Source organism: Haliotis asinina, chromosome 6 (genome assembly GCF_037392515.1).
Source record: "Haliotis asinina isolate JCU_RB_2024 chromosome 6, JCU_Hal_asi_v2, whole genome shotgun sequence".
Lineage (NCBI taxonomy): Eukaryota > Metazoa > Mollusca > Gastropoda > Lepetellida > Haliotidae > Haliotis > Haliotis asinina.
This window is the reverse complement of record NC_090285.1, coordinates 41,407,318-41,435,066: the sequence shown is the minus strand read 5'-3', so window position 1 is coordinate 41,435,066 and position 27,749 is coordinate 41,407,318. Positions and strand designations below refer to the sequence as shown.

Genomic DNA, 27,749 nt, shown 5'->3' with positions numbered 1-27,749 from the left:
AACATTTTCATGCTTTCATGTGATCCCTTATTTTTATCCCCCCGGCATGTAATGCAGGGGGGGATATAGTCAACACCTTGTCTGTCCGTCCATCCGTCCGTCCATAATAATTTTCTTTCTGGATCATAACTCAGAAACCGTTCAATATTTTGTTACCAAACTTGATTGTTATAGTAATCTCAGCCTATGGTTGTGCCTTTTGCTATTTACAGATTTTTGGCATATGTATTATTTTTGTTTTTCCATGGAACATTTTGGTGTCAGTCTCATGGTGGAGTGGGCTTCGTTTCCAGAGCAGAACTAAAAAAACTTTCAATATTTTTCTGCAAAACTTGGTAGATATATCAGTCAGAACCTAAAGTGGTGCCTTTTGCTAAGTACAAGTTTTTGTGATTTATTATTTCCTCAGTTTCCATGGAAACGTTTCGGACATAGCCTGTAAAGTGAGAGGTGTGTTTCGTTTCCGGAGAAGAACTCAAAAGCCGTTCAATATTTTTCTGCAAAACTTGGTAGATATATCAGTCAGAAGCTGAAGTGGTGCCTTTCGCTATGTACAGGTTTTTGTGATTTATTATTTCCTCAGTTTCAAGACAGATCTTAAATTGTGACTTTGCTGGTTACAGATATATGGCATTTATAATTTTCATGAATTCCATGGAAACAATGAGTAACTGTGAGATTATTTGTCATTTCAGACATCTTCTGATGACTCTTGTTTTCCTTTAGTATATTTGCCCATGTCCATTTCTTCTTAAACAGATCCTATACACCAGTATGATGGATTAGTGTATTCGAAAGCAAATGATGGTTTCCTCAAGAAGCTGTTTGGAGGAGGTGGTTCTCCAGGAAAAATTGTTGATGACATAAAGACAGTTTTAAATATCTTCATCCCACCTGACAAAATCATATCTACCATCAAGAAGCAAGTGCCTGATGAGACAGAGACAGCTGAAGCATTACTGCAAACTCTGACGGATGTCTTCTCTGGACTGTCTGTACAGCTTGTGGATATCAAAAACAGTGAGAAAGTTAGACAGGAGGTACTGTATGGTTAACGAAATGTACCAAGAACTTTCTTATGACCATAATTGTTAGTACAGTCATTGCTCTTAAATGCTTATGTATGATTGCCATTTCAATCAACAAAAATTGTACAGGATATTTTATGGATTTAAGCTTCTTTATTGTTTCCCACACAACGTTTCCGAATCATTACAGATCTCTTCATCAGGTGAAGGGACAGTTGACGCTATGACATCATGTGACTAAGATGTCATAACACAATGCATGTGATGTCACAATCCACAAGGAACAATACGTTATAAATGAAGTTGAAAACAGATCCTTTCTCCAAGTGAAGTGACAGTTGCCACTAATTTAAAAGGTAAACTTTTCAAAAATTACATAATGATGATTAATTCATGCTAAGTAATAGAGTTGAAACTTAAATTGTCAATACACAATGATTACTAATTAAAAAAAAAATACTTGATAGTAGATTTTTTAAAAAATGAGTAGTAGGCTTTTCAAAATGAATCAATAATAAGTTTCACATTTATCAAGAGTTCGGTAGACCCCTTGATCGTGATAAATTGTGTCTTATTTACACAGCCTCCTGTAGTTTTCTCCAACACCAGTCAATGTTATCAGTCAAAAGCACCCAGATGATTACATGATTTTGGTTATTTGGCATGTGCTCTGATAAAGCTGACTTATAATTTTTTTGGATACTGCTGACTTGTGTTCACCACATGGATCACCACAGCTGCATGATATTTGGTATATACATCCTCTAGGGTTGGGGCTTCCATTACCAGATCCTCTTCCATTTGCTCATCACAGATCCTCTTCCATTTGCTTAGAGGAGTGTCTTCATTCTTGTACAACAAATTACATCAAGGCTCATTTCACGTTTAATTAGCTGGGCTGTCTGATGGCTGACTGGTCCCACATAGGGTATTGTGATCCTGATCAGGGATGTTTCAGGCCTGATGTGAGGTTCTGATGATTCAAATGTTTTGGTGATATTCCTGATCATAAGATGGGCTGATTAGCCACTGAGGACAGTAAAGGTTCTTTTGAGGTGATCTGTTTCACTGCTTAGATTATCTGGGTGACAGATCAACTTGGCTCTTCTAGTGAGAGTGGCAGTAATTGTTTGTTTGATCTGTGGGGGGTGACAGGAGTTGTGGTTGATGTACTGATGTGTTTGAGATGGCTGTGCAAGGTCATCTTGCTTGTCTGTGGTTCTGAACGTATCATCTTTGCGATACCAGCACAAAGGTGGAAAGGATGCTGTGGAGATAGCAGATTCTTCACATGAGTTCATATATATTTCAGTGATAAAAAGTGACAATGGTGAGCCCAGAAGTAGACTGTGTATCTGTAGATCTTGTAATTAAATTTAAAATAAGAGAACACAAAACAGGTGGTAGCAAGCTTAATGATGCTGTCTATCATGAGACTAGCATCAAGTACTTTTATTCATTTCTGGAGATTGTTTCGGAGAATCTCTAGACTTCTTGCAATGGGATGTTAGTGAAGTGGTCAACTTTATGTAACTGACCATAGTACCAGAAAGTGGTCTTCTTTCAACCTGCTTCCAAAGGATGATGAATGCCTTTGCTCTTTACCTAAGGGTGCCAGGATGTGAGTGAGATGCTGCACAGTGCTGTAAAAGATGAATCTATGTGATCAGAGTAGTATTCTGGCTTTTGTTGGGTTCTTTTGGATTTTTATAGTTGCCCCACGATATGGAGCTTGAGAGTTGATTGGATTGAGCTTTTCAAAGACATTATCATTGATCTCCCTGATTTTGTGAAGGTCTTTAAGGGTCTTCTTATGCTGATATTCACGTTATGCAGTGTTTTTTTCTGTGATGATGAGATAGGTTGAGGTATCAGAAAGGCTGTTGTTTATGAGCTGTTCGAAGTCTTGTGTATCCATGATAGAAGCTGCTTTACCTTTATCAGCTTCAGTGATGGTGATTCCTTTATCTTGTCTGAGTTCGGCAATTGCTTGTCTTACTTGAGCAGAGAGGTTGCTGTGTGGTTTGGGTGCTTTCTTGATGGTGTCTATAATCTGGTGACATAGAAAGTCCATGTTGCCGTTTAGTGCAAGTTTTTGAAGACCTCTATGCTTGTGATGAAGGCATCAGTGTTTATTTTGGTTCTCACAGGCACATACTTTAATTGTTTAGCAAGGAGCAGAGTCTGAGCATCAGACAGATTCTTATTGCTCAAATTCACAACAGTTTTCATGCTGGTCTTAGCACTTCTTATCCCCCCGGCATGTAATTCAGGGGGTATAGTCGATGCCTCGTCTGTCTGTCCGTCCGGCCGTAATCCATTTCCAGAGCATAACTCAGAAACTGTTCAATATTTTTGGACCAAACTTGGAAATATATAATAATCTCAACCCATAATTGTGCCTTTTGCTATTTCCAGAGTTTTGGTATTTTTATCCCCGCGGCATGTAATGCAGGTGCCTTTTGCTATGTACAGGTTTTTGTGATTTATTATTTCCTCGGTTTCCATGGAAACATTTCGGACATAGTCTCAAAAGTGAGAGGTGTGTTTCGTTTCCGGAGAAGAACTCAAAAGCCATCCTATATTTTTCTGCAAAACTTGGCAGATATATCAGTTGGAACCTGTAGTGGTGCCTTTTGGTATTTACGGGTTTTTATGATTTATTATTTTCTTGGTCTAAATGGAAACGTTTTTGACTTAGTCTCAAAAGTGAGAGGAATGTTTCGTTTCCGGAGCAGAACTCAAAAATTCCTAAATATCTGTCAGTAAAACCTGGTAAATATGTGTGGCAGACCCCAGAGTGGTGCCTTTTGCTATTTACAGGTTCTTGTGATTTATCATTTTCTCGGTTTCCATGGAAATGTTTCAGACTTCATCTCAAAATGGGAGTACGGGCTTCGTTTCCGGAGCAGAACTAAAAAAACAGTCAATGTTTTTCTGCAAAACTTGGTAGATACATCAATCAGAACCTATAGTGATGCCTTTTGCTATGTACAGGATCTTGTGATTTATTACTTTCTTGGTTTCCATGGAAACGTTTTGGACTTAGTCCGAAAAGTGAGAGGTGTGTTTCATTTCCAGAGCAGAACTCAAAAACTTCTTAATATCTGTTAGTAAAACTTTCTAGATATGTATGGCAGACCCCAAAGTGGTGTCTTTTGGTTTTTAAAGGTTTTTGTGATGTATCATTTTCTTGGTTTCCATGGAAACGTTTCGGATCTAGCCTCAAAATGGAGAGATGGACTTTGTTTCCAGAGCACAACTCGAAAAACATTTCATATCTTCAACAGATCTTTGCAGATATATGAAACAGATCTTGAAATTGTGACTTTGTTGGTTACAGATGTATGGCATTTATAATTTTTATGAATTCCATGGAAACAATTCAAACTTAATCTAAGAAAACAATGAGTAACTGTGAGATGATTTGTCCTTTCAAACATATGGGGGCCGGGAGGATATGTCATCTTCTGATGACACTTGTTGAAACTTAGATAACCTTTTGATGTTAGTTGACTACATTTCATTGTGAAGATGTAAATGCCAAAAACCATGTAGCTTAGGCAGTGTATATATTGACTCTTTGGCCGATCAGCATTGGTGTTGCTAAACCCAAGTCGTCAGTATGTAAATAAAGTGATAAGTCTGCTACATTAGAGCATATTGCAAATAGCCAAAATAATGTAATCATGTGGAGTGTGTGAGTTTAGTTTTACACCGCACTCCGCAATATTCCAGCTATATGGCAGTGGTGTGTAAGTTATCGAGTCTTCACCAGACAGTCCAGTGATCAACATAATGAGTAATGATCTGTGCAGTTGGGAACTGATGAAACGTGTCAATCAAGTCAGCAAGCCTGAGTTGCCTCTTTCAACAAGCATAGTTGTCTTTTATGGCAAGCATGAATTGCTGAAGGCAATCTGTAATCATGTGGAATGACATCAAGGTGCTTTCAAGCAATAACAGTTAGTAGTGTTTGAGGAAACTACATTAGGCTGTGGATTGAAGAAGACATAATGACTCATGATCAAGGTGTCTACCTGACCTCTTGATTAACTTTTGACGAACATTTGATAGATGTTATTGATTAATTTTGAAAAGCCTACTACTCATTTTGAAATCAAGTAATTCTGTCTGCTATCAAGTAATTATTGTATAATTGGCAATCACTGTGTATTGACAAGTCAAGTTTCAGCTCTATTACCTAGCATGAATTAATCATCATTATGTAATTTTTATAAAGTTCTACTTATATAATAGTGTTAACTGTCACTTCACCTGGTGAAAGGATCTGTAATCATCCCGAAACATAATCAGAGAAAGAATAAAGATGCTTAAATCCATCAAATATATTGAACTTCTTTAAAAACTTCTAAATGTCACTAAGAGACAAAACAAAAATGGCTTGAAACAAACACTAACATTTGTTTGATGCAAAATGATTGTCAAGATTAGTTGTCTTCAGTGGTTTATTGACGTCAAACTCAAGAATGACACATGCATCGTGTTTAGAGGTGATGATAAAGAGAAATGATGGTGTGTTCATTATATCTGTCTTTGAAAAGTTGCATTTGTATCTACAGATATTCAGAACAATATGTGAAATATGCATTATGTATTGACGATTCATGTTTTATCTCTATTACTATAAATCATCAAAATTTTGAAAAAGTTCAAGTTCTCAACTTCACTTATACTGTACTCTTCCTCATGGATGATGATATAACATATGCATTGTGTTATGATGTCATAGTCATATATCAACTGTCCTTTCACCTGATGAAGGGATCTGTAATGATCCTGAAACATTGTCAGAAGCAATAAAGAAGCTTAAATCCATCAAATATCTTGGACATCTATAACAACTTCTAAATGCCACTAAGAGACAAAACCATGGGTTGAAATAAACTCTAACACATTTGTTCATAATATCTGTTTTTAAAAGTTTGTTCACACTCTTCTACCCAAATTGAAAGTTCAGACTCCCCTTCTTTTCTAGAAGATACAGTTACATTTCTATCTTCAGAGATTCAGAACAATATGTGAAAGACAAAAGCATATTGCATTTGAAGTTAAATGAGAAAAGGCTGAGTGGAATCACAGATAAATTATAAGACATTTAGGCTGGAAGTTGTCACCAGATGTGCCCCCCTTTCCTTTGGATCTTTTTATCCCTCTCAGTGCATTTTGGTGGTGGTAGTAAGAGGGACACCATCCCTCCCTCTGTCTGAATGATGTCTCCTTGGCAGACCTTGAAAATTATGCTATATTTCTTCACCAAAGCTGGCTCAGTGATAGGTGTAGTTGTGAGCTTGTGATCATTTAAGAATTTTTGAAACCATATATTTCAAGTGTCCATGGCAATGACTCATTAGTTCCACATATGTGATTCTTCTTTACTTTTATTAGAGATTAGGATAATGGTTAGAAAAATGTTAAGACTCAGAATGTTGCTAACCAGGTGTTTTGCATTTGTTTTTTTGTAAAATGTGAATGCCGTCTTGGTCAAGTTTCATCATTATTAGTTTATGCAATTTGACCTTTGTTCTGACATTTGCTATTTACTTCAAATTCACAAAGCAATCCAGCTGAAAGGTATTTGCACTTCCTGCATCCAGTAAAGAAGAAATTCCTTTGAATTCAAGATACATAGTGTGAATTCACAAAATTGAGGAAGAAGACCAGTTTTTACACTAAAATGGTCAGGGAGAAATCTATACTGATTGAGGAAATGTCAATGTATTTTGGGGGTGTGTGGGTGGTTGAGGAAAAACAATACTTCTCTATATAATGAAACCTATTATGAAAGTGATGGTTGTATAAATAGTGCAACCTACTACAGAAGTGACAGCATCTATGAAGTGTATTATAAAAGTTATTATCCCCATCAACGCATTTTTAGGGGGGTATCAAAATGGAAGTCGATCCATGTGTCTGTGAAAGCGTGCATCCATGAACATTTATCTTTTCCCGTAGCAGAACTTTAAAACTGTTTAATATTTCTTCACCAAACTTGACACAGATAGGTCTGGTGGTGTAGTGGTATCTCCAGGTAGTTTTTGAATTCTGAATAAAATACTTTGGCATTTCAATGTAAACAAGTTTTGCCTCAGCTGAATTTGGTGGTAGCGCTCCCTTCTGGAGCAGAAGTTTAAAACCTTTCAGTGTGCTCCCCTTCCACTATGCTGTATACACGCCAAAACAGTTGACATAATCATAACTCGAAGAGAATTTTTCCTTTGCAGGGGATATTGATGACTTTGTCTTCTTGTTTGTAGTGACAGTGCTTGTTTCTAAAAGCAACATTCTTTGTACAAAGGATTAATTGATAATTTGTCGGTTGCTTGCTTATTGTTATCTTACTAAATTGAATTTTTTAAAGAACTATTGATAAACTTATACGTCTCACCTGACCTAAGGGACATGATATGGTTGTGAAACAGCTCAAACAAACTATCATGTTATCTTATTACAGCAGTATTTTTGGACAATTTTAGAGGTATGGGATATTGTTCAAATGTGTGGATATTGACAGATATATTCCTCAAATTCCTCAAACAGAGTAAGTGCCTGATATTGTACTTTTTGTTGTTGCAAATATGATATTTGTTTACATTTTGTTTTTCAGATTTTCGTGAACTTCATGAAACAGTTGATAGACCATCTTGCCTTAGTTGAACATAGGCACAGCATCTACGGTCCTGTTCTACTTATCATCATAATGGCTGCCTTAAGAGACAACAACATCACAAGTTTTTACCTTTGCCTAGGCGAATGCCTACCAGGAGTTCTGATACAACCAGACAGAGAAAAGAAGTCCTGTCCTGTTTTGGATTCTTTGCACAAACATTTCCCAAGAACGGATTCAAAGTAAGTTCCTTCAAAAGTAGTACAAACATCTCTTTCTCTATTGTTCTGACTGCTCCAAGTTGTACACAGACAGAGTTGGTTTTAAAAAGACATTTGTCTCTGAGGGTTATGATAATAAACAGAGGATAGTAGACGACCTTCTGTGTAATACCATTTTTATTAAATGAGTTATTGATTTGGTATCAAACAAGCGAAAGCGAGTTTGATACTAAATCTTTTACAAGTTTAATGAAAATGGTATTTCACGGAAGCGAGTTTAGTATTCTGTTTATTACTCGCCAACATAAATTGACAGAAACTATGGCGAAATTGCCTGTTGTGTGAGGACACTCAGCTTTCAAATCAAGAAAGGTCTAGTAAAATCGTGTCATCAACATTAGCATTGTGACGTCACAACTTTGAACCATTTTGATGTCATACGTCAAGCGGTATTACACTAGTGTAATACTGAAGTGAAAATATTACAGTGCAGTATCTTCAACGGACAAATAATAAGATTAAATATTTTGAATGACCTTATTATTTACGTCTAGACATTGCAAGATATTTTGTGTTATCAATGAGTGATTTAATGTGACTTACATCCCATGTTAATGAAATGTCAAAGGTTGTGTTAATGGAGTTTTAACATAGTGAAAAAGTATGGGAAACCTTCCCAGAAAGTATAAACATGTATATCATCAAAATCCTTATGTCTTTAACATGGGGCTTTGTCATGATAAAGCTTATATTTTATTAGGAAAGAGACTTGATTTTTGCATGTATCTGAATAAAACTCCTGTTTTATCAGCTGTTAGTATCTGTCATAGGTTATCATAAAAGTCATGAGAAATTTTTACTGCCCATAACATTTACAGTTTAAAATGAGTCATACTAATTATGGTGAATCAGATAGTTTTAGACAGTTAGGTCCATGTTAAAGAAAAGTCATCAAATACAAAGGAAATCAAAATGTTTCCATTCACTGTGAAAGGAAGGAAATAAGGACAAGGTTTCTGGAAAGCTTCCTCATTTGAGGCATCAAAACAGGCATCTTGCCTCGAAGGGGAATAACTGCCATCTCTTCAATAAGATATTGTCAGATTATCTTAACATCTTAATCATCTCCCACTCTGTCTGTGTATGTGGGTGTGGGTGGGTGGGTTTGGGTGCACGTGCGTGTGTGCGTGCGTGTGTGCGTGCGTGTGTGCATGCGTGCATGCGTGCGTGTCCACATACCTTTTGAACTTTTAATCTGGAAAAGGTTTGTATGAGAACGATTCCAAATGCTCTTAAGCGTAAGATTGCTTCTGTGTGATGCAAATGGCGCACATTACAATCATGACAACGGTGACTAAACAGTCACTGATAATAGTGGTTTTGGCAATAATCAAGGATGTCCTCTGGTGGAAATGTTAGCTAATGGTAACCATGTCAACAAAAAGCCCAAAGCATACATACTGCAGGTCAAATAACTGTGTTATATGCAGATTTATGTTTGTGGAGAGATCTGTGTCAGTGACCCGAATATTTTGTAAGTCCCTCCGAACCCAAAGTAGTAGATTGGTTAAATCTATTTAACTGTCTTGCTAGTGATTGGATGGTCATAGGTTGCTCAAACGTACCTGACGCAACCTTCTGCTTGGGTTTATTAGACTCAGTGGTGGATTGTAATCAAAAACACTGAGACTAAGTTTACTTAGACTGTGATTCAGCAGTACCAGTCTTTTTCCAGTATCAACAAAGGTTACATTACTGAGGTACTTCAAACTTTAGAAAAACTCTGGCAGTCTGTTGTTGCTACAAGAATGCTAGTTTTACAGTTAAAAATTGCTGTGACAGCAGGTGTAAGATATCCCCTCAGAACCAGCAAAATACAACACTGGGAAGTCTGATATTTTCAATATTTTTTGTATTCACCAAAAACAAAGGCAAGATACAAAAGATTCACAAGGGAGGTATCATGTACAATACAACTGAGTTGCAGTGAGCTTTAGAGACGTTTCATCAAACATTGAAGAATATGATCAAGACTTCTTGTTTTGAGACAGAAAGATTGGGATGAGGGTGTGCATTTGTTGTTGTTTGCGGTCAGAGTCAGTACAGGAAAGCTTAGGGTGTAGTCCCTTTGAGCTTGTGTTTTGTCACAGTGTGTGCAGGGCACTGAAACATTTAAAGGAACAATGGCTCAGTGTCCTGAAATCAATCTCTTCACTTGAGAAATTTCACTTGTCCATGGAGTTCATCATGTGTTCTTGAGCCGAAGAGTGGTGGAGGTGGTTGGCGCTGCTGTGCTGACATGAAAACTGTTAATACACTCCCATGAACTGATTTGTATCCTATTCTGAGAGTGGATGATTGTGTAAGTTTGATTTGCTAAAGGGCCTCTGACAAATTCCACTCACGGACCATGTAAAGAAAATATCGTCATTCACTACACCAGATGGACTGTGTCAATACATTGTAACGCCGTTTGGTCTGAAGAATGCACCAGAGACATTCCAGAGACTTGTCAACAATGCCACATCTGGTCTTGATAGTATCGAGACTTGTATGGATGATGTCATCAGTTACGACATGGAGTCGGAAGACCATCTGAAAAGACTTCTCGCTTTCTTCAAAAGACTGTCTAAAGCAAAACTGACTGTGAATCTAGCCAAGTGTGAATTTGGGAAGGCACAAGTTAAATTCCTAGAGCATGTTGTAGGGCATGGACAGGTAGAGACACTTCATGCTAAAGTGGAAGCAATTGTACATTTTCCAGTGCCTAGTCTAAGAGAGAACTCATTAGATTCTTTGCTATGGTGGGCTATTATAGAAAGTTTTGTCAAAATTTCTCTAAATGTTGTATCAGCACTTACCAACCTTTTGGAGAAAAAATTCCAGTGGGATAGCAGTTGTCAGAGTGCATTTGAAAAAGTCAAAGCCATACTGACATGAATGCTGATGCACTTTCCAGGTTGTAAATGTATGATGACTTGATGATGCTGTATGTTTGTATATGCATTATATCTTTGTAATGCTGCAAGATGTTTCTCTTGTTATTCATATTATTATATTCCATCATATTATGTTTGTTATCTTGCAATGATTGTAACATAACTTTCTTTTCCTTAAGAGGGTGCTATGAGAGTGTGTTTTTGTAAATTATATTATTGATTGAGTTATAAGTGGGTCACAATGTTTAGAGTTTTGAATGATAGTTATTATAGGTCACATTTCGTATCATAAATATTCAGTGCTATTAGTATTTTATTGGCAGGCCTTTAAGGTATTGCTTTACAGCTGCCTCCCTTTGATGTGTCTTGACTTGTTAAACACAAAGTCGTTCCCGAAGGTTCCATGCTTTGTTGGAATGATGAAGAATCAGTGACTGTATAAAAAGTCTTTTTGGTGTGTTCACACACACGCATGCACGCATGGGCACACACACAGGCACAGGCACACACACAGGCACGGGCACACACACACGGGCACACACGGATAGCTTGAGTACATCATTCTGCCTACCTACTGCCTGCCTCTTCGTCAGCGCTTGACCTACATGACTGCTGCCTGACCGCTGACCATGTAACATTCAGTATAACTGTTTCTCACTCTCAAACCAAGATGTTGGTGAGCTGATATTATATTTAGATTTGACTCAGTTGCATTGTATTAGAAACTCTAATGTGAATCATTGTATCTTGCCCTTGTTTGATCAATACATGTTACTGAATATTTTAGACTTGTCAATGTTATAATCTTTATATTTGCTGGTTCTGAGGGGATTTCTTGCACCTTTTGTCACAGCAAATTACTCACCATAACACTTCATTACTAAGTATATATGTGTCTGTTAGAGTGTGCAACAACAATGTTCAAATGATTATTTTGATTGCCCAGTTGGTCTAAGACAAGGGTGTATTTTGAGTTCTTTTTTTCCTATTTATGGGTCAACTGTGCTTTTTTCTAAATATTGCTTCTACTTTTTGCAGACGATGTCATTTTCACATATGACGTTGGTTCAGGACTACAAAAACAACTGAATATTTTAGAATCATATTCTGACAAATGGGGACTTCAAGTTAACCTAGATCAAACAACTATTGTTGTTTTTAGAAGGGATGGGAGATTATCAGCTAAAGAAAAATGGTGTTATTAAGATTCTGTCATTGATGTTGTAACTTCATATAGATATGTTTCTATTATATTTTCATCCACTTTTAAAATGAATAAATGTACAGACAATCTAGCATGGAGAGGAAAAAGAGCTTTATTGAAATATTATATTACCTAAGAAAAATTGATGCGGTTGATCTATGGTATTCTTTAAAATATTTGATTCATAAATTCAACCAATTTTACTATATGGTGCAGTGGTGTGTGGGGTTAGCTGATATGAGAATATTGAAAAAGTTCATTTGTTCACTTGCAAGAGATTTTTTAATGTACGGTAGGATTGCAAATGTCTAATGGTATGATATATGGTGAATGTAGATGATGTCCTTTGTATAGATATGGACCCGTGAAGGTCCCGGGGTAGAATAGGCCTTCAGCAACCCATGCTTGCCATAAAAGGCGACTCAGCTTGTCGTAAGAGGCGACTAACGGGATCTGGTGGTCAGGCTCGCTGACTTGGTTGACGCATGTCATCGGTTCCCAATTGCGCAGATCGATGCTCATGTTGTTGATCACTGGATTGTCTGGTCCAGACTCGATTATTTACAGACCGCCGCCATATAGCTGTAATATTGCTGAGTGCGGCGTAAAACTAAACTCACTCACTCACTCACTTGTATAGATATGCTTTATGTCGAGTTATTAAATATTGGTTCAAACTTACAGAAATGCACTCGGGTAGAATACCCAAAAATTCATAGGACACGTTAGTTTTAGATCACATTGGGCGATATAATTATGCTTCATTTGTTTGTAATATAATTTGATTTTCTTGGATATTTTAAAGATGTACGAGGGGATGTTAATAAGTTTTGAGCCTTGCATAGAAAAACACAAAATATTGGTATGAACCACATTTATTTTTCAACATAGGCCCCTTGTGAGTCAAGACACTTGTTCCATCTTTTCTGCCAGTCGCTGATGCCATCTCTGTAGAAGGCGCCATTTTGGTCCTCAAACCAAGCCTCAGTAGCAGCAATAAGCTCCTTATCATCCTAAAATCTACGACCACGCAAGTGTTTCTTGAGATTTGGGAACAGATGGTAATCACTTGGTGCCAGGTCTGGAGAGAAGGGGGGATGCTGCAAGATTTCGTACCCGCATTCCTGGACAGCAGCCGCTGCAATGCAAGAGGTGTGTACTGGAGCATTGTCTTGATGTAGAAGAATACTACGTCTGATCTTGCCCCAGCACTTCTCCTTGATTGACTGTCGCACTTGCCTCAACAAGTTAGCGTAATATTCCCCATTCATTGTTCTTCCTTTTGGTAAGTAATCTATGTGGATGACGCCTTTTGCTATCCCAGTAGATTGTCACCATTAAATTCTGCACTGATCTAGAGGCTTTGAACTTTTTGGTCCTGGGAGAAGTGACGTTTCCATTCCATGGATTCTTGTTTGCTCTCAGGATCATAGTGGTGGATCCAGGTTTCATCACAGGTTACTAGCCTAAAGTGAAAATCTTCTGGATTCTTGTTGTATCTGGTTAGCATGGAGTTGCTTATGGTGACCCTTGTTTGCTTCATTTCATCTGTAAGCATTCTTGGCACCCATCTTGCGCACACCTTAGACATGACGAGATGTTCATGAAGAATTGTCTTGATTGATCTGTGTGAAATGCCCGTGGTCTCCTCTAACTCGTGGAGTGTGATTCGACAAGTCTCTGCACTCTGTCAATATTTTCCTGACTAGTGCTTGTTGTTGGGCGACCTGGACGGGGTTCATCTCCAAGACTCTCTCTACCATGCTTAAATTCATTGACCCATCGTTTGATGGTAGCAGATGAAGGGGAAGACTTCCCATAAACTGCTGAAATCCTTTCTTCAATGTTCTTCGCTGAGTTTTTTTCAAGAACTAAAGACTTAATTACTGCTCTATACTCAATTATATTCATTTTCACTGCCGTGAGGGAGGTCTCTTTCTGTCAATGTGAGCTGTTCAATAACTGCTGAGAGAAGGATACCAAAACTTATATATCACATCAGCTACACCCCAAGGTTCAATGTCATACCACAGGCTGTCACTCATGGGTATGAAAAATGCTCAAAACTTATTGACATCCCCTCGTATGTATTAATATGTTTTATCAATCGGTACTCTGGACAACAGTTCACACTACAACTTCTATAGAGAATGTGAGAGTTTGCTGTGAAATATTGAAGTGCTATGCATGAAATGAAATATAGTAATATTCTTGTAGGCTTATTATGATTAAAACAAACTGAAGGAAGATGGTTAAATATTGATATATCTCTATGCACTTGTCCTGTTTGTAGATTTGGTATAGAAGATGAATTCCATTTTCTTTTCATATGCTGAAGAAAGATTACGTTATTTCCCACTTGTCTATTCCAAACATATTTATATTCAAAAGCATGTTAACTTCCACATCCATTAATCATTATTAAATGTATGCATATATATATATTATGAAAAAGAGACGTACCTTGTTAAACTCTTAAATGTGTTACTTCATGTTTAAAATATATTATTCATGTTTTATGATTTCATCATATTTGACACCAAGCTTTATATAGGAAAGTCACAGGGCCCAGTTGATTTTGGTGATTTTTGCTTAGTTTTCACGGTCATGGAGACACTTTGAAGATTTCAGCATGTTAACCTGCATGTTAAGCTAGTCACCGAGATATGTGAAGAACCATTCACAGTATATCCTTTATATTTGACACCAAACTTCATCAAGGAAAGGCACATGGCACAGTTGATTTAGTTGACCTTCAGTTTTCAAGGTCACAGTGGCACTTTGATGATTTCAGCATGTTGACTTGCATGTTAAGATTGTCAGCAAAATATCTCAAGAACCATTCACTGGACTTTCTTTATATTTGTCATCAAACTTAATCAAGGGAATGCACCAGGCCCAGTCAGTTTAATTGAGAGTTTAATTGGTCATTTCTTTGTTGACATTTAAATTCATCTTAAACTACGACCTTCACTTTAATTACTTTTTTACTGTGATTTGATAATTTGCAGTGGGGGATTATGTCGCCTTGGTGATTGCATGTTTGTAATTAAATATAGTCATATTATATATGGCTCAAATCATCTAACTTATGTTGAAATTATTGGCACCTTGAAATAAATATAGTAATGCTAAAATGTTACAGGCCCAAACATGTTGCGTATACTTTTTATTGGAATCGACCATATGTGCTGTCCGAACCAGACAAGATATGCCTGTCAGTGATGTTGTGGGAAAATTGGATGTACTGCAGGCTGTGTGTGCTCCCTAAGTCTGTTCCATACAATCTTTTAACTGATTGGTCATAAACCAGGAATGCTTAAAGCAGTTAAACTGGCAGTCTTGAATTGATTCCTAAGATGGGTCAGCCAAATGTGGTTGTCTTGCTGATGTGATGTCACTTGTGGATTGCCAGTCCAAGATTTTCACAGATACAGTGGACACATATTTAGTGTCTTTTTCTTATTTGTGTATTGGTTATATAAAAAGACAAAGACAAAGCTAACTTCGTCCGCTGTGCATTTATTATCATGATGGCAATGGAACAATGGCACAAACTGAAATCCCAGACAATAAACACTTGAATTTTTAGGTGTAGATAATAATCAGCAAATAGTAGCGGTAATGTACATGGACTCAGTTTAACTTGAAGATGTAAATATCTGTCCTAAATTTCAATGTGTGTGGTGAAAAAAAGGTTTGCACAGTTGAGCTGGTCATTTGGTGAGTTGGTCTTATAAAGCAGCATAAACATAATGTTTAAATGTATAACTTAATTATTTACTCAATACATATGCAGAATGGTTCATGATGATGATGACTAGCACTCTTATCTATGTATATATTTCTTCATGAAAGACTGATCAAGTTTCATCATAAATTGTATTCTTGAGGTACCTTGTCATATGGGTACATACTAATTACAATCAGGATTTTTTGATAGACATTTTGTTGTGTACTTTCATAATTTGTGGTTTAATATTGTAGGGACATGGTTGAGATGATATTGGAACTCATCTACAAAAACAGCCAAGTGACAAGAGATACCTTTTTTGGATTTCAATATGGAGATCAGCTAGCTGACTCATCATGGATGTATGTTATGCCTCTACTACACTTCCTGAGGAAAGATTCTTCACCGTTTGTGATGCCTATGAAATCATCACACTGTCACAGGGATGAAGACTGGTGGGGACATAAAGATGTAACATCCAGCATCAATGCCTTGAAGAGTAGCAAATTCTCAACAATGTAAGTGTTTGCTTTTACCAAGGATGTTGAAAATACGACTAGTTCCCCTAATGAATGATCTCAGTATACTAACTCCGTGCCGACAGTCCTTGTTGTACCCATCAGTGCCAAGCACCAGACAGGGACCATATTTAAACATGTTTTAGTATCATGAGTCTGGGGATTGAACCCGCGACCTTCTGCACTCCAGGCGGATGCTGTAACCACTAAACCACAGAGGCAGTGTTTCTTGATATATCATGAATAAAAAGTTAAGCACCACCCAGTATATTTTTAAAAAATATATGTTGGCATATAGGAAGTCTTTCAGAAAAAAACCCCAAGCTATCATAATTTTGTTTTGTACTTTTAGTTTAAAAACAAAACCATAAATTATCTTTTGCTTTAAACAGGATGCATGCGCTTTTGGAAAACATGCATTTTGTTTTCCGTAAAATGGTTACCCTCTATGAAAAGTGAAAATCAGAAATGACTGTTATATGTTCACTCGATTGTCACTGTTAACAAGTGAAACCTAAATTTAATAATCTTGTACAAGCACAACAGGAATAGTTATTTTGATATAAAAAGTGGTGTTATTATGTCTGTAAAAATATTTCCTTTAATTGTAAATACAAATGATTATGACATCCCTAAAACAATTGCCAGACAGACCTTCTCTAAATGTAGATTGGTCTTCCCAGTTAGTTCAGCCGAACATTTCCACAGCTTCACATCTTAGTTTTGAAATAGGCTGTCACTTAACTTTTTATTCTTGGTATAGATATCAAAGGATTCAGTACAATACAGATACCAGATATGTTTATTTGCGTGACAATTAGGCTAAATTCATTTCAGTTGTTATGAATGCTCAGGAGTTAACAACAGTTAATGCACAGATGATGTTAATATGCATTTTAAGTGAATATCATTATTATGAGGAATGTATTTCAGAGTAAATGTGTAATCCTTTCTTCACCTGATGAAAGAGTAAGCATATGGTCTGAAATGTTTTGCTATTCCTCATAAAGAAATTTACATCAATAAATTCTCTCCTAATGTGTATCACTTCTTTATGCAACTTAAATACTTTTGTCAAAAAGGATAACTTTTATGTTTTTAAAATGTTTGACAGTGAACATCTCCCATCTTGGAGATATAGATGAAACAGTGAACACTTATGGTATAAATATCTATATTTGGATATTGAATGGATTATTGAATAGAAAATGAATAATTTTAACAGTTTCAGTGATGGTTTGTAATAAATTTCAATCCAGTATAATAGAGTTTTTTTGCTATTCTAAAATTTCACATTTCCACTGGCCCTTGAATTCACTTCCTTCAGCAACTTCTTTCACTTCCACATAATTTATTTATTTTGGAAAACTGAAATTTGAGTGCATAAGCATTTGATGAACTTTACACCTTCAGTGTTCTGTATTATCAAAGCTGCATATTGATAGAGTTTAGAATAACCAGGGCTTCAGGAAAGGGCTGTATTGGCATATGTATGGATGAAAAACATGCATGATACAGTGGGAAAAAAATTGGAAAACAGCACATACAGGCTACATGTAAATTTATCTGTTCATGCTTACAGTGAAGTTGACTGAAGGTTTCTCTTTACTCAAACATAAGCATGAAACAAAATCAATATCTCAAATGCCTAGCCCTGGTTCTTGGTAGTCCTGGATCTCAGCTGACCTGAATTACCCATCCAGCCTTACATCAGAACCAAATTTGTATTATCTTCTTCAGTTCCGTAGAATCAAGTAGAGTGGTGTCAGGTATTCCCAAATAAGTGACTACTACGACACAAAATTCCATTTCTGCATTGTTTTCCCAAGTGTCCGATCTTGACAACTTTCATGTGCATGCCTTGAAAGGGAAACTTCTTCTTCTGGAAGAACGCTTATCTGCTCCTTGAATATATTTCAAAGGACGCAGAGAAGAAAACTGATGAAAATACAAGCGGCGAGCATTACATACTTAAACATGGTCTGTATATCGGCAATGAGAGGGATAAGCCAACAAGGGTTGTTCGAAACTGGGATACCCCATTCTAAATGTAGCACCTTGTCTGTTTTAGTACATCACGTAGTTCCAAACCATGATGAAAGGCTTTCTTAGCCTAAAAGGATCATACTGCCCTATCAATACTATACATTCACTGTGTAGCTCTGTCGTCCATTACCGAACAAATGTCATTGGCCTCAGCAATTTTCACTAACTTTTGTGTTGCTTATTTGTTGATATTAAACAAATGGTAATATTTCATCCATGTGGTTTATGAACTGTCAAAACCAACAGAAAGCAATTTAGATCTAATCATACATGTATCCATTCACTATTTGTAGGTGTAAGAACTTAATTTGTCTTGAGTATCCCACGCACATGTTGTTTTGGAAGCAGTATATCAACAACAGAACAATATATTCAGATCCTCATCTACACATTTGCCTATTTATGCCTATTTGTTGAATAGTCCTATAAAGAAATAATCATTAACTTTGGAAACGTGCTCTGCTGAAAAACATGATGTTTTTTTCATCAAAGAATTAATTTCGGACTGGGTTCTATTGTCCAAGCTCTCGTCTTCTCTCAAGTCAAATATCAATGAATGATACACAAACTAAAAACATTAGTCACATAACAACTTACTTTTTTTTACACCAGGAACATGTTTGTTGAGGCATGTTGATAAACATTTGAAATAATCGACCGTGACCTTATAGGAATATGAAGGGCAGTTAATTTGATGGCTTTGATGAGAGTGGTTTCCCTTAGACTGTGTTCCATTGCTGACAGACGGGCACCTTGCACGTCATTTACTTTAGGTATCAGTCAATAATGATTAGAACCAAAGTAAAAGCTAACATCAATAGATAGTGTTTAAGACTTTCAGATGACTTAAACGTCAGCATTGTTAAATTTTATTCACCTTTGTCCCTTTTGAAATATGTAATTCCATTACTTTTTGGGCCCAATTGATTTTGTAATACATCCACACATCATCAAAATACATTCATGTTAATCATGGGTTTTTTAATAATTAAGATGTGAAAGAATTGAAAGTTTCATTGACGATGGGGTAATCCATATCTTTATGAGTTCAAGTCTCTTTGCACATGACACATGCAAAACAGTTCAGCTTTCTGTATGTACATTTACTAAAATATTGTTTCAGTAGGAAAGTGACCAGACATATATCAGATGAATGAAGATTATCAAATAAAGATAAGTGATCTACATATGAAAACTTCACGTGAAACACATTAAACATTACTGATGGCCTGATATATAGAAGCGTACTTGTTACGATGGCCAGGTGATGATTTCCCTGCCTACTTATAGCCACTAATATAACTACAATACAGAACTAATGATCAACACAGCTTGGTGAATTTTACGAACTTGTATTTCAGATTAAGACAAAGACAAAATATGAGTCAATGTGAGTGCAACAAGGAAGCAGTATTTTGTGTACTTAAGTTATGCAATTTTTCTCGATGTACTTGAAACATACCCAACACTGACATAATGTAATCACACTATGAAAAGTGGGATACAAATTGATATAGTATATATATGGGGATGAGCAATAAATGACTCAATGACCAAATTTGGCTGAGCACAGTAATCACTGAAGTCAACTAGCTGCCATTTTTATTGATCTGCTGTTTAGCTTTACTGTTACACCACTTGAACAAGAATGTACAAAGACACTGTTCAAGAATACCTGACTGTTTCAATCCTGGCAGTTATGTGAATTACAAGTGAATATAAGAACTTTATTTCGAATAAAACGTCAGTCGTGCATGTGATACAGTTAGTCAGCAGTACAACATTCTTTTTCATCAGTGACACCAATTACTTTTCATAAAGTAACAAACACACCTTAGATGTTATGAGTGAACAATATTTCATATGTTAATACAAGTTTATAATTGGAATGCCATAACATCTTTGTCTATTTACTGGCAGGCAATCTGCTTGTCCATCATTTATGTAAAAAAATTGCAGACAAATAACCGTCAATCCCAAGTAAAGTACGTCCAATCAACTTTAGATCACACAGTTTCTCTCATCAGACAAGGACTGTTAACACATTCAAAGGCACCAAGAACATATGGTATACCAAAAACCACAATGTTTGATGCATTACACAATAAATATGATGGAACAAAATGTGATCACAAAACAGTTTTATCAGAAACTGAAGAAAACTGTCTGGCCGATTGTGTGTTGAACATGTCCAGAATCAGACACGGTTGCACCACAGAAGAACTTTTGACAGCTGTTAAAAACATTGTGGATGTGGACAAAGGTGTCTATCTCTTCAAAAACAATAAAACAGGAAAGGTTTGGTTTCATGGCTTCTTAAAGCAACATCCTGGCATTTCAGTACGGACACCACATCAATTGGGGAAGGCTTTAGTCACACTAGAGAAAACTGTTGGCTGGCATCAAAATTTCCTTGATTATATAAGCAATCATGTAAAGGAACCCACTGTCATACTAGACCCATCTAAATCGGTGTTTCCTCTCTGTCTCAGGAGTGAGAAAGTATTATCTTTGAGGGGTGCACCTGTTGTATATCATCTTGGTTCGAGTGACAAGACCCAAATCACTGTCATAGTATTCCCTGGGAAGTGGTTTGCTTTGTCTAGGAGGTTTTTGAGGGAGCTACGATGAGACAGACAGTTGTTGGATGGACAGTGTATTCTTTGTTGACCTCCTGAGGGATGTCTTCATTCATGCAGTCATGCAGACACTTTCCAGTCCTGTTGTTTGTTGATGGACATTCAACACACATCACATGTGATGCATCAGAAATTTGCGAACAGAATGATGTAATTCTTTACTGTTGCACAGCCACTGGACCTTCGCTTCTTCCACCGGGTCAAAGAGAATTGGAAGCAAGCTGTGCTCCAGTGTCAGATGGAATGTGTGGGGGATTTTGTAACTAAGCACACATTTAACAGAGTGTTTAAGTCCGCATGAGTGAAATGAACCACTGTTGACATTGCCTTTTATGGCGTCAGAGATTCTCCTTGTCCTGAATAAACATACGTTGATCCCCAGCACCAAATTATATTCTGAGAAACCAGAAAGTACGACTTCATCGTCCTCTGCCACCAACAGTTTCACTCTTCCAGCCTCTGCATATTGTGGACAAGATGAATCAGGCACAGCTTGCAGAGATACACTTCAGGTGTCACAGCTGTCGGTGTCCACTGCCACTGCCACTGCCACTGCCATTTTCACTCCTTTACCCTATACCTATCCCAGACAAGGAGAATCATGTCTGACCATCCAATCTACAATTTAGATATCACAGCCGTCAACATCTGCTGTCTCATACAAATCCATTCCTCCAACTGGTTCACTCCTCCAGTCTACATATCCTGGACATCCTACTTATCGAGCAACCTCTACTGCATCTGTGCCCACCATCATTCATTAGAAGTTACACCAGGACAGGATCAATTGTCCATGTTTGAATCAATTCTTGGGGAGGACATTGTGAAGGTGTACAAGACAAGGAAAGCTGAAGGCTACAATGTACCAGACAGTGAATATCAGAAATGGTTGAGCTTGAAACAGACTAGCATATCGCCATCCGGGAGATTTCTCAATGTGCCGAGTGTACCGCAGAGGAAAAAGTAACAAGGAGGAAGATTAAAGTGCCAAAAGCAATAATGGCAGATGCCTATGGGCAGATTTTGCAGGAAAGGAAATGAAAGAAAGAAGAAACTGAACAACTCAAGGTGAAGAGAAAAGAAGGAAGAACAAGAATAGAAGAGAAGAGCTAGGGACGAGAAACGGCGATTAAAGGAATGGAGAAAGAAGATGAACTAAAAGATGAATGCTTGACACCAGCAAGGTCTAAATGTTTGAGTTTTGTTTTTGTCAATAACTGATGATAGTCTGTGAAAGGCTGTACATTAATATCAGTTTCCATCAACCTATACCTGTGGTAAAAACTCACTTCTTGATATTATGCCCCTGGGATGTAATGCGAGGGGGATATAATTGACGCTCCGTCTGTCTGTCCATTCATCCGTCTGTCATCATTTTGTTTCCGGAGCATAACTAAAAAAATGTTCAATATTTTTAGACCAAAATTTATAGATATATTAATCTCAACCCATGGCTGTGCCCTTTGCTATTTACAGATTTTTGGCATTTTTATATTTTTTGTTTTTCCATGGAACATTTTGGTGTTAGTCAAATGGTGGGGTGGGCTTCGTTTCTGGAGCAGAACTAAAAAAATGTTAAATATTTTTCTGCAAAACTTGGTAGATATATCAGCCTGAACCATAAGTGGTATTTTTTGCTATTTACAGGTTTTTGTGATTTCTTATTTTCTTGGTTTCCATGGAAACATTTTGTACTTGTGAGAGGTGTGTTTCATTTCCGGAGCAGAACTCAAAAACTTCCTAATGTCTGTTAGTAAAATTTGGTAGATATGTATGGCAGACCCCAAAGTGGTGTCTTTTGGTAGAGTTTTGTTTCCAGAGCACAACTCAAAAACCATTTCATATCTTTCAGCAGATCTTGGCAGATACATGAGACAGATGTTGAAGTGGTGCCTTTTGTTGTTTACAGATATGTGGCATTTATATTTTTCATGATTTCCATGGAAACAATTCAAAGTTAGTCTATAAAATCATCAAGTAACTGTCAGATGATTTTTCCTTTCAAATATGTGGGGGCTGGGGATATGTCATCTTCTGATGACTCTTGTTTATTTAGATAGCCTAAAATCTTCTACAACCACTAGTAGCTAAAGTGACGATGTAAATCCTACTGGGATATGAGCAGGAAGCTGATGTACCATAAGTACCTATGATTCCCAGCAAGGTGGCCTAGCTTTGCTTGCTTCTGGCTAGAAGCAGTTTCTTCAAAAGTTTTACATGGTGCTGTCATGTGATAACTCATTCATGGCAACTGTGTTCCACAGAGAACAGGAAAATCCCTCCACCATACACATATATGAAAGAGCTGTTACCTGGTCTTTTACTGCTCAGCACCACATCAGATAAATAACTATGTAACCACATGAAGTGTTTTTGACTCATCCTGATTTTCTTAAATTGCATACCTAAATACATATGTATAAGTATATCCACATAAATATTTCATATGATGCATGGCAGTATGTGAATGGTACATATGTGACTTGTTTTACCTACATGATTAGGGGAGAATGTGTTATCATGATTGTCTGGACGTTTAGATGTCATATAATAAATAATATAATATCTGACCTTGTTAGCAATGAAATGTATGCTTTAATATAATATAGATGTTATGGTTACACTATTACATAATAGCGTTATATGATGTAGAATTGGTATATCAGTATATTGAGTGAAGACACTTTTGAATATCAAGGTAGTAACACACCACTATGAACAGTATGTTGTCTTGTTATTTTCCATTCTTTGTGAAATTTTCTATATGACAACATTTATTCCTTATTGCGAATGAACAAATCCTGAAATTGCAATTTAGTCTACTTGAATTCCTTTTATCCAAAACGTTGTGTGAAAAAAAAACTTGTACATGACCTATCTGCACATTTCAAATGAATTACTTATTATTGGTTTGATGTTCAAAGCCATACTCAACACAATCCCAGCTATATTTTTTAACAAACTATATTATTTCAGTAGAAGGTTGGAGGTCAGGGTATTTAAGAAGTGCAATTTACATCATGGAGAAATTACATCAGCATAAACACACACCATAGAGGTCGTCAGCTGTTGTTCAGAATCGCCTGACACAAGTGTTTGGGAAAAGTTTGATGTCAGTGTTTGGGAAAGCCTGACAAGAAGTTGTTTTTCTTTAGTCTGTTGTTTGTCTTTAGTCTGTTGTTTTTCTTTAGTCCATTGTTTTTCTTTAGTCTGTTGTTTTTCTTTAGTCCATTGTTTTTCTTTAGTCAGTTGTTTTTCTTTAGTCTGTTGTTTTCTTTACTCCATTGTTTTTCTTTAGTCTGTTGTTTTTCTTTACTCCATTGTTTTTCTTTAGTCTCTTACTGTTTTTAATGTGTAATCTCACTGGGAAGACACATCATGATCGGAAGGATTGTATTACAGCTCTGGTCAGTGTTCTTCATCACAAGCCTCGCAATACAGGTTACTTTATCAAATCAACAACTCTCCCAAACAGACAGCCAACATGGTGACAACCCAAGCCCTTACACCTGTGAACTGCTTCTATCACTGAATCTATTGAAGGGCTGGCTATTAATTATAACTTAACTGCTGAATGTTGAAAACAATACTCACATAAGAAAAGGACAAGAAAACAAACGCGTGGCAAGAAAGGTGCAATAAGAGAACGGGTATGTAAACGAAAATTTCATCCACCATTACTAGCTATACTCATGTCAAACGTTTGGTCCTTGAAGAACAAACTCTCAGAACTACAGGCGAGTGTGTCTTATCTCAGTGAATATAGAGAAGCTAGTCTGCTCTGTTTCACAGAGACTTGGCACGATGATACCGTCAACGATAACACTCTTTTCCTATCAGGTTTTGATAACCCCTTCAGACTTGACAGAAACAAGGAGGTGACGCGATAACAGAGGGGAGGTGGTTTTTGCATCTACGTTAATCAATGCTGGTGTGTGCAGTATGTAATCAGAGGAACAATATGTAATCCAAATGTGGAACTTTTAAGTGTTTCCTTTAGACCTTTCTATTTACCAAGGGGGTTTGGTCAAACGCTCATTGTTCTTGTTTATATTCCTCCAAATGCAGACACAAGGTCAGTGGCAGAGACAATACATAATCATGTACAGAAGATGAGTCTTTGTCCCCTGACACTCCTAAGCTTGTTCTGAGTGATTTTAAAATCTGTATGCTCAAGGCAACGCTTCCAAACTTCCACCAGTATGTAAAGTGTTATACGAGGATAAACAAAAGCATAGACTTGTGTTACCATAATTTTAAAGATGCATACAAAGCCAGACACAAGCCCCTACTCGGCTGCTCGGACCACAATATGGTACATCTTATACCATATTACCGACAAAATCTGACCAGTAAAGTGGAAAGCAAAACAATCAAGGTGTGGGATACAAAAGCCTCCAAGTAACTACAAGGCTGTCTTGATTGCACAAGCTGGGACGTAAACACAGAGAGCGGTGAGGATGTTGATGAGCTTACAGATGTGTTAAAGGGGCACTGATGTGGAGCAATTTCCATGGACTGATTGTTTCTTTTGTTATTGTTTTTCTCCCGTGAGTACCCAGATGATATCTCAGAATTCGTGACTGGTTCGTGATCTCTGCTGTGCCACCCATATGCGCAATTGATAGTTTATTTGTAGACTGATCAACAAAGATGAAGTCATTTTACTTCGTCATTATGAAAACAAACGAAAAACCTTGACGTTTACTCATCTGCCAGTGGTATAAGAAAAACAAAACTGTTAGGACTGAAAAATAACGAAGTCAGTGCACATCTTTATATTTTGTCTTATAAACCTAATTAGTTCCTTGTCACATTTGTATGCATTTTGAAAGTTGATAAAAAAAAGAAACACGGTCTGCTCACACTTACAGTGAATATCTAACATGATTTTAATATCTAAACATTGTGTAGATTACCAGCATGAATCATATTTCACACACACCCTATTCATGACCTAGTGCATGTTTCCTGTAAGGCAGATTCTGCTGAATGCTACAAGAAATAAAATAAAACAAAGTGCAAATATTAAATTTAAGACAGACTATTGTTATGGCAACAATGTCAGGCTACTAAATTGTTGTTCAGGAATGTATCCATCAATATCCACATAAAAGACCGATATCCCATTCATCTGCAGCTGCTAAACAATTCGGCTCTATGTCTTTTGTCTTTCAACAGTCTAATATGAGAAAAAGTGACAAATCTTTTGAGAATTTTTCACACTGGTGTATACATGAACTCACTGGTCACCCAGGACAGCACACCTGGTAACTAACTGTATGATGTCCACCATTAGTTAGACAATAATGAGCAACAATCAATCTATCAAAGCAGTGGGGGGTTAATTCTTTGTAGGAAGGATGTTGTTTTCACTCTCGTACTTTACGACAGGGTGTATTCAGTATAGATTACGTAAATCTACACTCATAAAAACTACCTTTATGACAAACCTGCTGTGGAAGTAATTAATCAATCAGTGTGTTATCGGTTAATCCTTTGATCGATGTTTGTTTTTGTAACTCAGCTGTTAAACCCTCTTGCATTACTTACATGCACATACTACATAACATGCAATACATTTGCCACTACAGACCTTACTTTAAAATGTAGAGCATTTAGTCCAAATGCCAAATGGGAACCTATGTCAAGTAATTTTAGTGGTGTTACCACTAATCACACCCGTTATAAATTCATTAACTGAATATCAAGTGAATGAAGACAAATAACACATGTAGGTTTATACCATCAAACGCGAGTTACAGCAAGGAAGATGTAATCTCTGAGTCGCATGCAGTCTGAAAACACTTATAATATATAATATTAAGTATTTACTCCAGACAGGAGAAATGCCAAATGGGAACCTATGTCGAAAACACTTATGGGCCGAAACTGTTTTGAGGATACCAACGGAACTTCATTGTTACATAAGAAATACATATAGGCATTTCCTGTGTACTTAGTTAGATGGGTATGATCAGTTTTTTTACGTAAGAAACTTTTCAGATTTCTCTACCAATGGCAAAGTCCTTACGAATTCAGATAAATCAGAGTATACAAGCACCTCGAACGACCAAACTCGTATGTTAGAGTGCTATTCGCAGAGTTCTCGTCCGCCTTAAACACTATACAACCACACCTCCTGATCCAGAAACTTATTTACACAAACGTCAACTCCAAACTCATCTTGTGGATATCGGACTTCCTAACACAACGCCAGCAGTTTGTACGAGTGAATAACGTCCATTCATCTATCTTAACTACCAACACTGGTGCCTTGCACGGTTGTGTGATGTCCCCAGTGTTATTCACCACCTACATGAATGACTGCACTTCTCAGCAACCTGACTGCTCCCTGGTCAAATTTGGTGATGATGCCTAAAGTTGCTTTAATAACTGATACTGAGGACTACTAGCCAACAGAAATATCAGACTTCACAGACTGGTGTGAGAGACACTACCTAAAGCTGAATTTATCCAAAACTAAAGAGATGGCAATAGACGTTTGCATGAAGAAAGAGGCATTACATCCCGTGACAATAAGTAGTACAGTAGTTGAGAGCATAACAGAGTACAAGTATCTGGGTACTATCCTAGACAATAAGCTCAACTGGAATGCCAACATCAATGCCTTGTATAATAAATGCCAGCAGAGAATGTTTCTTATGCACAAGCTAAGATCTTTCCAAGTGGAGACAAGGATAATGATCTCATTCTACAGGTGCTTCATACAAAGTGTCCAGACATTCTCTATACAAGTCTGGTATGGCTCCCTATTAGTCAAAAACAGGAA

General features: G+C 36.9%; 2 pseudogenes; both read left to right on the top strand.

Annotated features, from left to right (window-relative positions):
- The window catches only part of LOC137287882 (E3 ubiquitin-protein ligase rnf213-alpha-like), a 140,658-nt pseudogene that overhangs the window by 13,282 nt on the left and 99,627 nt on the right, over window positions 1-27,749 (top strand).
- Window positions 20,505-21,223, top strand: LOC137286668 (uncharacterized; annotated as a pseudogene).